Consider the following 12,981-nt stretch of genomic DNA (forward strand, 5'->3'; position numbering starts at 1 on the left):
ATACAAATACACGAAAGAGACAATAGTGCAAGCAGGGCTCCGGTCAAGATGAATCGGGAAACGCTAGAGAGAAAAGCTATGTTTTGAGCTGGGATTTAAAAGAGTCAACTGAAGGGGCGAATCTGATGGTGGTAGGGATGCTGTTCCACAGTTTGGGGGCTGCGACAGCAAAGGCACGGTAGCCCCTGTGCTTGAGATTGGCCTTCAGCTCCGTCAGTAACCCCTGCGTGACCGATCTAAGGCCGGCTTTACACAACAACGCTCCCGGGTGAAACCGACAAAATATTTTATCAGATGTGCCTTTCGTTTAGACGGCAACAGCATTTTTGGGGCTTAAAAATGCCAAAAAATGAACCCACCCTCCAGAGTGGAAATCTTAAAGACGCTCCACCGTCGTGTTCCCGTCTAAAGGGTTGAAAACGCAAAAGTGTGCTCTGAGCTGCTCACGCTGGCTATCCTCGCATACGTGTTGACGTCATATCCATGTACAGTACAGCCAAACAACAACAAACATGTCAGATTATTTCCATCAGTCGGACATTCAAGTTGCCTTAGCTGCTTTGATAGCTATTCAGGAGTCTTCTTCGCCATGTTTTGGTTTTCGACTGTGGGCTATTTCTCGCTACTACGGAGAGAAGTAGAAGGAAGTTTCAACGCATGCGTGCGCTCTTGGTGTTGTTGTATGGCAGTGCTTCACAGAACCACCAAGCCACCAGGCAATCAAATTTCACACACTTTTGCGTCACTGTATGTATGCATGCAGATTTCCACCCAAAGACGCTCGTCTAAACGCGAAATAAAAAATGGGCAACGCAACGCCACTTTTGCGGATTGTGTTCAGATCGTTGTCGTGTAAAGCTAGCCTAAGGGACCTAACATTAGAGTAGAGGGAGAGGAGGTCTGAGATGTAGCTTTTCCATTAATGGCTTTGAAAGTAAAAAGAAGGACTTTAAAATCAATTCTGTAACGAACCGGAAGCCAGTGGAGGGAGGCTAGGACAGGGGTGATGTGGTCTCGTTTCCTTGTGCCTGTTAACAGTCTAGCGGCTGCGTTTAAGACTAGGTGCAGGCGGGACAGGGATGATTCAGTGATGCCGGTATAGAGGGAGTTGCAGTAGTCTAGTCGTGATGTGATGAGAGCATGAATTACCCTTTCAAGATCTGGGTGGTTGAGAAGGGTCTTAATCTTTGCAATATTTCTGAGTTGAAAAAAGATGGCTTTCACCACTGCGTTTATCTGCCTGTCAAACCGGAGCTCTGAGTTAAAAATGACCCAGATTCCTAGCATGGGGCCTAGTGAGGGTGGAGAGGGTGCCTAGGCTGCTGGAGATGGTACTGACTGAGTTTGGGGGACCAAAGAGGACAATCTCACACATGCTTTCATTAAGTTGCAGAAAGTTGTGTGCCATCCAGGACTTAATTTCAGCAAGGCAGGACGTGAGACTGACGATCTTGGACTGGTCGTTTGGTTTTCAAACGGCATTCAGAGACTATTCAGAGTTCTCTCACTATATATGGCACATGTGTGTTTGTGTGTGTGTGTGTGTGTGTGTGTGTGTGTGTGTGTACATTACATTACATTACAGAGACATAAATAATCTCAAACAAATATGAAAGAATATCAATTAATATCAACCTCTCTATCTTCAAAAACCTCCTGAAGACCCAATTCTTCTGAGTGCCTCCTCTCCTAGCACTACTAACAGCTGGACATGCTTAATCAAGCACTTACCACCAGTGTTGTGTGTAACGCGTTACAAAGTAACGAGTTACAAAGTAACGAGTTACAGTAACGTAACTACTTTTTCGAGTAAAAAGTAGTGTAACGCGTTACTACTGAAAATTTGGTAACGTAACGTACCGGTAGTTCCTTTTTCATATCGGCGCAACGTTACTTTTCCCAGGGACAGATTTGACAGCGACGCTGCTTTCTCAGCTGCGAGCTTGCGCAATAGGCACAAGCTCCACATGGCAACCTACGTGACAGAGGCTGGTAGCATGAAGTACATAGCCTTTTGCGTCTGGATTAGTGTGTGCTTCACCTCACTGTGTGCTGAGTGTTTTTCACTAATTCACGGATTGTGATAAATGCAGATTTTAAATTTCCCTCACAGGATCAATATATAAATACATACATACATACATACATACATATATACATGATAGCAATTAAACAATAGTGGCAAATAAACAAACTTATTCAAGAAGGTAATGAAACCCCTCGTGTGTGTGTGTGTGTGTGGGATTGTGGGTGGGCCGCCAACTCCTCCCTGGTAACATTTGCAATGTGTTGACGCTCAATATACTGAGAGCAATTATAATCCCCATTTCCATCTAACACTTGATGAGTTTACATAGCCTACATAGCAAAACATTCATCCACACTAATGCACTTTTATTAGATGGGAAGGCATATGGGCTAACTTGCTACACCCCGGCAGAAACATTATCACATTACAGTTGTCTGACTAATCAGCACAGCTGTTCAAAGAATAAAGAGGGTGCTTAACTGGGCTCACCTTCATATTCCTGATGATGATATCCTAAGGGCATGGTTTATGATCTGTTTCCCATTTATTTGGTCTCATTGTCAAGCTGAGTTACTAGTCTGCTAATTCCACACATGCTCACACACACACACATGCCCTCTCTCTCTCTCTCTCTCTCTCTCTCACACACACACACATGCACACACACACACTCAGACCAGCGCCGTCGTCAAGGGCAGGCCTTAGGGCCAGTGTACCGCCCCAACTGAGTTCTCTCCCTGACATAAAAAACGGTAACACTTTACTTGACAGTATCGACATAAGAGTGACATGACACTGTCATGAACACGTGGCACTGTCATGACACATGAACCCTAACCCTAATCCTAACCTCTAACCCTAATCCTAACCTCTAACCCTAATCCTAACCCTAATCCTAACCCTAACTTGACAAAAACCGAATGTCACTTAATAACAGAAGCGTTTATGACTTGTTTATGACACGTTCATGACAGTGTCATGTCACTCATGTCGATACTGTCAAGTAAAGTGTAACCAAAAAACCTTTAAATATTATTACGTCTATGATTGAAATTAAATCCATATTGAACACTTAGCCCACTCAAAATGAAACATGACACGGACTGACATGTGTCGACAATGCTACTTTTAATTGTGTGTGCAAACTGCATGATGAAGTAAAGAGGGATTCTGCACACTCGGACACCGTTGCAGCGAGTGCCACCACTCCTCCAACGCCAAATGCGAAAAAAAATCAATATATATATATATATATTCTATTATTCTATTATATATATATATATATATGCAATTAGTATTTCTTTTGTCAGCTATTGTCCGTGTGTGTGTGTTCCACACACTTCCAAACACTTCACATCCATTGCACACATCAGTGAACAACGTTGAGAGACTAAGAAAATTGTGAAATTTAGAAGAACATCACACAACAATGGCTGAGAGTTTTCAAACTTAGACTCTTAGACTTAGACAACAGTATGTCTCTGTACAATATTCTGAAACACATTGGAGAAAAGTGTTTGCTAAAGCTAAAGCAACTGGTAATTCAGTATAAATATGAATGCCTCATCAGCCTTTGTTAGGTGTTACTTTAAGCCAGTAGATACACTGTAGTGATGCAACAGGCTTCCCTGCATCCATCAGTTTGTAAAGACTTGTGACTTGTGTCTTACTAATGTTGCTCAGAACCATCCAATGCCTATAGCCAGCTGAGGAGTCTGTGTGTTTGTGTGTGTGTGTGTGTGTGTGTGTGCGTGCGTGCGTGCATGTGTGTGTGTGTGTCTGTGTGTGTGCGTGCATGTGTGTGTGTGTGTGTGTGTGTGTGTGTGTGTGTGTGTGTGTTTGAGCGCTCTACACCCATCCCCTGTGTGTATAGTAGCCGGCATCCATGTTCTGTGTACAGTGGAACTCCCCTCGGTTGCTATGGTTATGGCTAAACATGCAGCAGCACAGTGTGTAAATGTCATCACAAACAGGTATAAATAAGTCGCCATCACATAAACAAATGTCAACAGAACATAGATTTCAATTAGTGTGTTTGACCGTGGCTCTTCTGCGGGTCCATGTGTACAGTCACACCGGGCCAGACCCTTCGCCCCCTGCTGCCTGCTCCTGGGCCCTACTGTGATAATTGGACTACCTTTCTTCTGCCCCTTATTATCTTTTGTTTGTCTGTTTGCTTATTATTTGGGCTGCAAGTGGTTTGTTATTCCAAGCTATTTTAAATGAAGTCATTCATTTTGCTGCAGCTGCTTATTCTTATCAGATTTATGCCTGGCGAGAAGTAAAAGGTCTTACTCTCATCAGCAAAGGAATAATCGTATACACTTGGAATTGTTTGTGTACCTGGAGACATGCCATGTTATCTACACAGAGAATATATTCTAAGAATACAAATTGGAACAAAATACATACAGTATCACTCTTCAGTGTAAATATTGCAGTTGGTAATGATAGACTGTTGTTCTGGTAAAACTACTCCTTAGCCATTTGTAATGGAACAATCAAGGTCCAGGCAAATGTAACACTTTGTATTGGCGAGGCTTTTCTCTTTGAAATTGTTCTACGATGCCAAGCAGAGTACATTTCATTGAGCGGGAGTCTTAATCGGTACACAAGAGTGAACACACACACACACACACACACACATGCACATGCAGGCACACAAGGTAACAGTTTTACATACAGTTGTACATATATATATATAGAGAGAGAGAGAGAGAGAGAGAGGAGAGAGAGAGAGAGAGAGAGAGAGAGAGAGAGAGGAAGTGAATTCCATGCTTCTTTTCCTTTTCCCTTCTTATCCCTTTGGGTCCATTGTTTAAATGGACCCACATTTCAAATGAGAGAACACACGCATACACACAGTCACACACACACACACACACACACACAGACGCATACACACAAGCACACAGTGCCATACTTTATGAAGGTATATTGGGTGCAAAAGTGGCGAGCACATTTAACTGCAGATTTTGCATGTGCACACTAGTCGTAAATGTGTAACAGTAAAGTTGAAGCTGTACATATTTTTTTATATCTTGTTAACACAAAATAGGGGCTACGGGTTCACAAATCCTTTTTACAGGTACACAAATCCTATCCTGTGAGTCACAACTTTCAAGAGTCATGCACTCGACACTTTTGCTCCAATCGTTGCAGCGCAGTTGGTGCGAAACACATTTGCACATCCGTGTTTCATAATCTGAGAACATGCACAACATTCAGGCGTAAATGTGAACTAATGCATCTGAAGTTGTGCATCTGTGAAATAATTTCTTATTAATAAAATTCTACAGATCGCTTTGATTTTCTTGCACGACTACAAGTCAATTGATACAAGTGCTCGAATCTGCTTCTACGAGTGACGATACTTTTACTCTTAGCTAGGTGATATAATAGGAGCAAAAAGATTTGTATGTGTGCACGTCGAGCGAATCGATCGAGAAAACAAGGCGGCCGGATCTGGATCCTGGATCACGCTCAGACTACCATTGCCTGCTCATAAAGTAAGTAACCACAGCATGTTTCCTTATCAATGAAGGACACACGATTTATAGTTTTTCTTTGCACAAAGCAAGGAAAAAATATTTGTTGCGGTGTGTGGTGTTAAGTTTTACGACCTTATTAATCAAAATGTCTGCACAGCAAACAATTGCTAACTTGCCTAGCACTATCCAATAGTCTTCGTGCAAGATACAAGTCAGCTGTTTGAAAATTGCGATTGTGTCACATTGTGTGTCCTAACGATTTTGGACGGGCAGTGTTATATTTCTGTACTTCTAAACTAGTTATCTAGCGATAGCTAGCTAGCTTGATCTGGCACTGGAGGATTTAGCAAGCAGGTAAGCTAAGCTAAACATAGCTGTCATGATAATGTAAACCAACAAACAAGATAACTTTCTTATTATTATTATCATGTTACTTACCTTATGAGCAGGCAATGGTAGTCTGAGCACGATCCAGGATCCAGATCCGGCCGCCTTGTTTTCTCGATCGATTCGCTCGACGTGCACACATACAAATCTTTTTGCTCCTATTATATCACCAAAGTATCGTCACTCGTAGAAGCAGATTCGAGCACTTGTATCAATTGACTTGTAGTCGTGCAAGAAAATCAAAGCGATCTGTAGAATTTTATTAATGAGAAATTATTTCACAGATGCACAACTTCGGATGCATTAGTTCACATTTGGGTTTACAAATGCACGAATGTTGTGCATGTTCTCAGATTATGAAACACGGATGTGCAAATGTGTTTCGCACCAACTGCGCTGCAACGATTGGAGCAAAAGTGTCGAGTGCATGACTCTTGAAAGTTGTGACTCACAGGATAGGATTTGTGTACCTGTAAAAAGGATTTGTGAACCCGTAGCCCCTATTTTGTGTTAACAAGATATAAAAAAAATGACTTTAGTGTGCACATGCAAAATCTGCAGTTAAATGTGCTCGCCACTTTTGCACCCAATATACCTTCACAATACTTTTGGGTCCAATTCAAAATGAATTGCTTTAATGGACCACATTTCAACTAATTACAGACACACACACGCACACAGACATATGCAAGCACACAGTTCCAATTTGGATTGGGTCCAATCCAAATGAACCCACATTTCAGCTGATCATACACACACACACACACACACACACACACACACACATTCACACACACACGAGAGAAAGACATGCAGAGAGAGGGTTAAGCCCCTGCAATCCTTTGTGACTACTTCAACATTGATGTGTCCCATTTCCTGCTGTCACTGGAGTTACTTTCTGGCGAGTGAGGCTCCTTTCAGTGTTTCGGGAGTGTGTAAAATTCCACATTTTCACAATAATAAAGAGGCCCATCAAATTCAGGCCTTGGTCCAACCCCCTTAATCGATATTTAAAGATGTGGAGAGAGAATGCTATGCGGCATAAACCAATTATGATAGACTGCAGTAGAATGAGTCACCAGCCTCGAATGAAAATAGAGGGGTTTTTTGAAACAGCTCTACCTCACAAAGAGCAAACAGGCTGATCTGGGATCTGAGACAAAGGCTAAAATTGCAGACAGAACCGCTACTGTGGGTTTGATACACATAGGAGATAGACCTGAAATCCCTTTAACATGTGTTCTGAGCGTCACTCAGGAGCAAACACATGCAGCACAGAAAAAAATAGCCGCTTGTTGGACTAAAAATGACAGTATTTTTGGTGTGGTATAGAGAAAGCGACATCCAAAAATACTTAAACACTTGTGTTCCACCATATTTATGTAATTTTCATTCAAAGATATTTGGGGACAACAGGCATTTGCTTTATGGCACTGTGCATCACGCCATATAGAACTCTGCTAAATAACTCCAATATTTGAAATTGCCATTGCATTTTTAATTTTGGTACAGTTTAGCTACATTTTGGGGTTAGCATAGCTCTCTAGAATCTTTGTGACAGAGGCATCGGGGGGCAGGGTGGGGCGGGGCTAAGTAAATTCTCGCTTCAGGGATGAGGAAGAAGGTGCAGAGATACATACCAGCTGTTACTTTGCCAAGAAAGGATTTTTTTGTAAAAAAAAAATGTATGAATGCGCATCACTGAGGAACTCAAATAAGATTAATGGGTTTAACTAAATGGCCGCAGTGGGTCTTTAAGCTCTGTGTGTAGCACAGAGCACTGGCCCTCACATAGGTTCCACAATAAATAAATAAATAAATAAATATAAAAGTCTGTTGGATGACAGACTTTCTTATCTTTTTGTTCCCCGTGATTTATGACTGGAGGCAGTGCATGTCTTCAGGGCAGTAGAGCTTGATGCTGCAGGCTTTGATTGTGGTTATAATCTGGTCTTCACATCCCTTTTTGTCACCAGCAGATGCCCTCAAGACTGGTGCAGCTGTGTGTGTGTGTATGTGTGTGCGTGCGTGCGTGTGTGCGTACGTGCAGTTGCGTAAGCACCCTCCCCCCCAAGAATGTGTGGGACACGTCAAAGCGAAGCGGTCTGTTTCGTGAGGATGGCTTTGATGTACAAACACTGCACTGTGTTCTATCCAGGAATCTCCACACAGGACACTGTGTATATGTGTGTGTGTGTGTGTGTGTGTCCATCCTTGTGCATCTGTGTGTGTGTGTGTGTGTGTGTGTGTGTGTGTGTGTGTCTGTCCGTCCTTGTGTGTCTGTGTGTATGTGTGTGTGTGTGTGTGTATGTGTGTGTGTTTGTGTGTGTGTGTGTGTGTGTGTGTGTATGTGTGTGTGTGTGTGTGCGCGTGTGTGTGTCCGTGTGTATGTGCGTCATGCGTGTGTGTGTGTTTGTGTGCGCGAGTGTGTGTCCGTGTGTATATGTCTGTGTGTGTATGTGCCTGTGTGCGTGTGTGTATGTGTCTTTGTCTATGTGCGTGTGTGTGTGTGTGTTTTTTGTGCCCGTTCGTTCTCTAACCCATCAACCGCACCAAAGTTCAGTGACTCATCTTCAATGTTCTTCATGGTAGAGGCGCTTTGGGCCAGACATCCCTCTCAGCTTGCAACTGGTTGGGGATTTTGTATGCATCTGTTTGTGTCATAAATGTCATGATGCTCCTTGTGACATCTGACAGGAAAGATTTTTTCCAGTTTGTTGTGGTAGCTGAACATGACTCACAGTAGACGAGCTACGAACACACACATTCACACACACAGACAGACACACACACACACACACACACACACACACACACACACACACACACACACACACACACACACACACACACACACACACATACACACCATCACTGGGTTGTATCCAGTTCTAGAATGTTTAAGGGACCGTTCCTATTCCAAATTCTGACAGAACCATCTATAATATTCTGAGGGACTCATCAATAGGTCGGTGTCCTAAATGATTCATCGCTCATTGGATTCTAGGAGTGTAGTTTCGGATTAATTACCGTAGAATTTTTTTGGGGGACAATTTGGACAATCCATTAATTTAACAGGGAGAGCAGAGGCATGGCCATGGCTGATAGAGATCTCTCATTTCCAGCGCATTTATACCCGCTGCTGTTTGGCTCATACAGTTCACAGGGCTGTGATGTCGCCGCTCACGACACCATTACTGGAACGCCAGTCATCTCGCCTCCCCCTTCCTCTCCCGCTTCTCCTCCTCTCTTTTCAGCCTTCTTCTCCTCTGTCTCCTCCATTATCTCTCTCCTCTTTCTCTCTTCTCTTCTCCTCTGTCTCCTCCCTTCTCTCTCTCCTCTTTCTCTCTCTCTTCTCTTCTGTCTCCTCCCTTCTCTCTCTCCTCTTTCTCTTCTCTTCTCCCCTCTGTCTCCTCCCTTCTCTCTCTCCTCTTTCTCTCTTCTCCTCTGTCTCCTCCCTTCTCTCTCTCCTCTTTCTCTCTCTCCTCTCTCCTCTTTCTCTTTTCTCCACTGTCTCCTCCCTTCTCTCTCTCCTCTTTCTCTCTTCTCCTCTGTCTCCTCCCTTCTCTCTCTCCTCTTTCTCTCTCCCTCTGTCTCCTCCCTTCTCTCTCTCCTCTTTCTCTCCTGGTCTAGTTTCTTCCATTTCTCCTCTCCTTTCATATCCTCTTTCTCTTCTGCCCATCCTCTCCTTTCTGTGCTTTTGTTCTCCACTTCACTGCTCTCTCTCTCTCTCTCTCTCTATCCCCTCTCTCTCTCTCCTGTCCTCATCTCCTCTATCCCTCTCTTCTTTTCTCCTCTGTGCTCTTATCATCTTCTCTTTTCTTTCCCCCTCTCCATCCCTCTCCACGTCCCTGAATGCAAAATGAGGCAAATGCAGCTCTCTTCCTCTAATGGATGCTGATCCAACCTCCATTGCACTTAATGGCTCTCCCTCCATTTTGTCATTTATAGCCCATAATTAAGTCTGTTGTGTTAAGGCAAATTTGCACTCAAGGCCTCATTTTTATATTATTAATGAAAAGCTTTGCCCTATACTTTGTTGTCTTTGGTCGCAACCAGCACGTGAAAGCAGCATGTATTAGATTTGCGATAAATTTTGCAGACGGTTGTAATAAAGAATACACACACACACATACATACAGTATGGGCCCTATCATGACAGTCTAAAGCGCATCGTCACTCGTCAAAAGCTTATTCAAATTTAGTAGGATGTCCAGTCCACATTGGGAATGTTTTCGTTATCAATCGTTGAGCGCATGGCGCAACAAGGTGTTCCTAGGTTTCTTAATCAGTCATGGGTGTGTTTGGGGCGTAACATCATTTAAACCAATGAGACTGACTTATGCGCAAAGCGCGACGTCAAAGAATGCATTGGTACTTAACAGTCAACGGCACATTTGAAGGAGGCTGCTTGTGAGACCGTATGGAATAGTCATTTCACTAAACCAGGCTTTACTAAAACCTTGCATAGCCTTCACACAATTGCACTCGTCTATTATTTGAACTCATTGGCAAAGTGAAACTAACTTCACCATGGTGTCAGTCAACGACAAGAGTTATATGCAGTAAGTTACTTTCACTATTGACTGACAATGGGTTACCATCGAACATAGGCTGGAAAAAGCAACACTTACCCTAATATTGCTCAAATGACTGAATAAAAAACTTTATCCTGCAGAGGAGTTGCTTATATCTCGTGACAGTGCGTCTTCAGCTGTGCTCCATACTTGTCTCTTGCCTCTCCCCTAATCACTTTTAACAGTCATTACCAATTTGCAAATTATGGTGAATAACTTATCATGAGATGTACTTCATAATATCTATTCTAATTATGTTTCCCATTGTAATTGTGCAATTTGTAACCTTGCGTAAATGGCGCTAATGGATGATAGAAGGATGGTACGTTGTGCACCCGCCAATATGACTGTTGACAATGCGCTCTTAAAAAAAATTAAATATAAACAACTCGCCATAGACTTCTGACCAGGTTTCTCTTGGTCAGTGGCGTAATGCGTTTTAGGTGGTGTACAATAGCGATTTTTAGACAATGCGCTTGGTCACTCCCTAAGTTGTTAATTGCCACACCCCTGGGCGCATTTAAAAAAAATAAATGGGCAAAATAAGGAATTAAACTTTGCGCAGGGTGGAAACGAGTTTTACACAATGCGCCAGGGTGCAAAATACAGCCATATATGTTTTAAGATGGATGACTAGGATTGAGTGCGTTGTTTTCTCATTCATTAATTCCATTATACACCATTAGGTTGAGAGTTATAAGCTGTTTTTTTTGTGTGTGTGTGTGTGTGTGTGGGGTGGGGGGTTCCTTTGGTGTTTGCTAATACTGTTGTCAGTGAGTAAGCCTACGATGGGCCAACAATGACTAATCTCGGCTTAAAGTCTCCACGGTGGTTTGATGGTTTGTTGTTTGCCATCAATCGCCTCATCACCTGTTTGTGGCTTGTGGGAGGAAAAGCATCACTATCAGTCCCCTGAAACAGCTCAGGTGGGACGAGGCTCTGGAGATTTGTCAGCGAGCACATGGCGCTGAGACAGCCACATCATTACCACTTTATGGCTCAAGCTTCGGGGCCACAATATGCTTCCGATCGGTTCCCCTCCATGTTTTTTAAGGTGCTTCCGCAACTCAGCGAGGGATTCAATAGTTTTCAGCATCAGTCTTTAGTCGCTCAGTATCAGACACTCCACAATGTTTGTTCCCTTAAGCGAAAAATGCTTGAGTCATAGATGATGACATTATGCAGGTTTCTTTGTGGGGGTTAATACTAAAGTTGTAAATGTCTAGACGAAATCACAATCAGTGCGTAGGAAGCAATAATATGTAGTAGTGACGAATAATACTATAAACAACTATCCAGAATAATAATATGCAGTACACATAATGCAGAGGTTCCCATATTTTATTTTTCTATTTTACACATGGTTAGGAATTTATGATGATTGCTAATCCAGTTAATGTGTGTGAAATGCAATAACACTATAGAGTTCATTGTGCTAGGTCTCAAATAAAAAATAAATATAAAAAACAACCAAAGATGGTTGAACCCAAATTTGTATGTCCACTCTGATCCAACTAGATCTACATGTTGGGTTAAACGTTATGAGACGTTACGAACATAGAATCTGCTTTTCTCAACCAAAAGGCTAACTCACCTCCGTTTGTGACAAAATTCAGACCTTTGTGAGTCCAAAGTGCAGCATAACACAAGGTGGGCTGACTTGAAGGTCACCTTGTCTGTTGCAAAATGTAGCGCAATATGAAGCAGGCTATAGGAGCAGCTGCAGCGCTAACGTGAGCATACCCAGCTCATTCGCCAGCAGCTGGGATGTTAGAGGTGATACAGGACATACATCCAGTAAGGTGATGGTGTGTGTGTAGGATGTGTGTGTGTGTATTTGCGTGTATATGTGTGTGTTCGTGTGTACGTGCGTGTGTGTGTGTGTGTGTGTGTGTGTGTGTGTGTGTGTGTGTGTGTGTGTGTGTGCGTGTGGCTGCTGTGTGAACACCCGTCAGAAGCAAAACAATCTATTTTATGAGGGTGGCTTTGATGTTCAAACAGGGAATGTTTTGTCCATGTTCTCTGTGCGTGTGTGTGTGTCTGTGTGTTTGTGTGTGTGGTCTAAATAAGACTGTGCTTCACTGGTCGAAATACATGCAGCGAGTATTTTCTGAAGATAAATCACCATGGAAGTGCAATACATGATGTAATGAATTATTGCTGTTTACAGGAGAAAACAACACAGAGATCTAGAACATCTAGAGAGATCATCTGATGCTCTCAGTAAATATCTATGCATGTACTCTTCTGTGGTCCATGGTCTACAACAACTGCTTTGAATTTAAACTGTTTTTAACTATTTATGAACAATTTGAAATTATATTATTATTAATAAACTAAACACACATACCAATGTCACACTCTACATTCTCATTAACCCCAGCAAACAGCAGTATTTCAATTAATATAACGTGTTTATTTAACAGAAATAGGAATCTATACATTTAAACATAAATAATGCGCATTGGTGTGCTCTTCTCCACAATTTTTGCTTGCT

The sequence above is a fragment of the Alosa alosa genome, chromosome 2 (genome assembly GCF_017589495.1).
Source record: "Alosa alosa isolate M-15738 ecotype Scorff River chromosome 2, AALO_Geno_1.1, whole genome shotgun sequence".
Lineage (NCBI taxonomy): Eukaryota > Metazoa > Chordata > Actinopteri > Clupeiformes > Clupeidae > Alosa > Alosa alosa.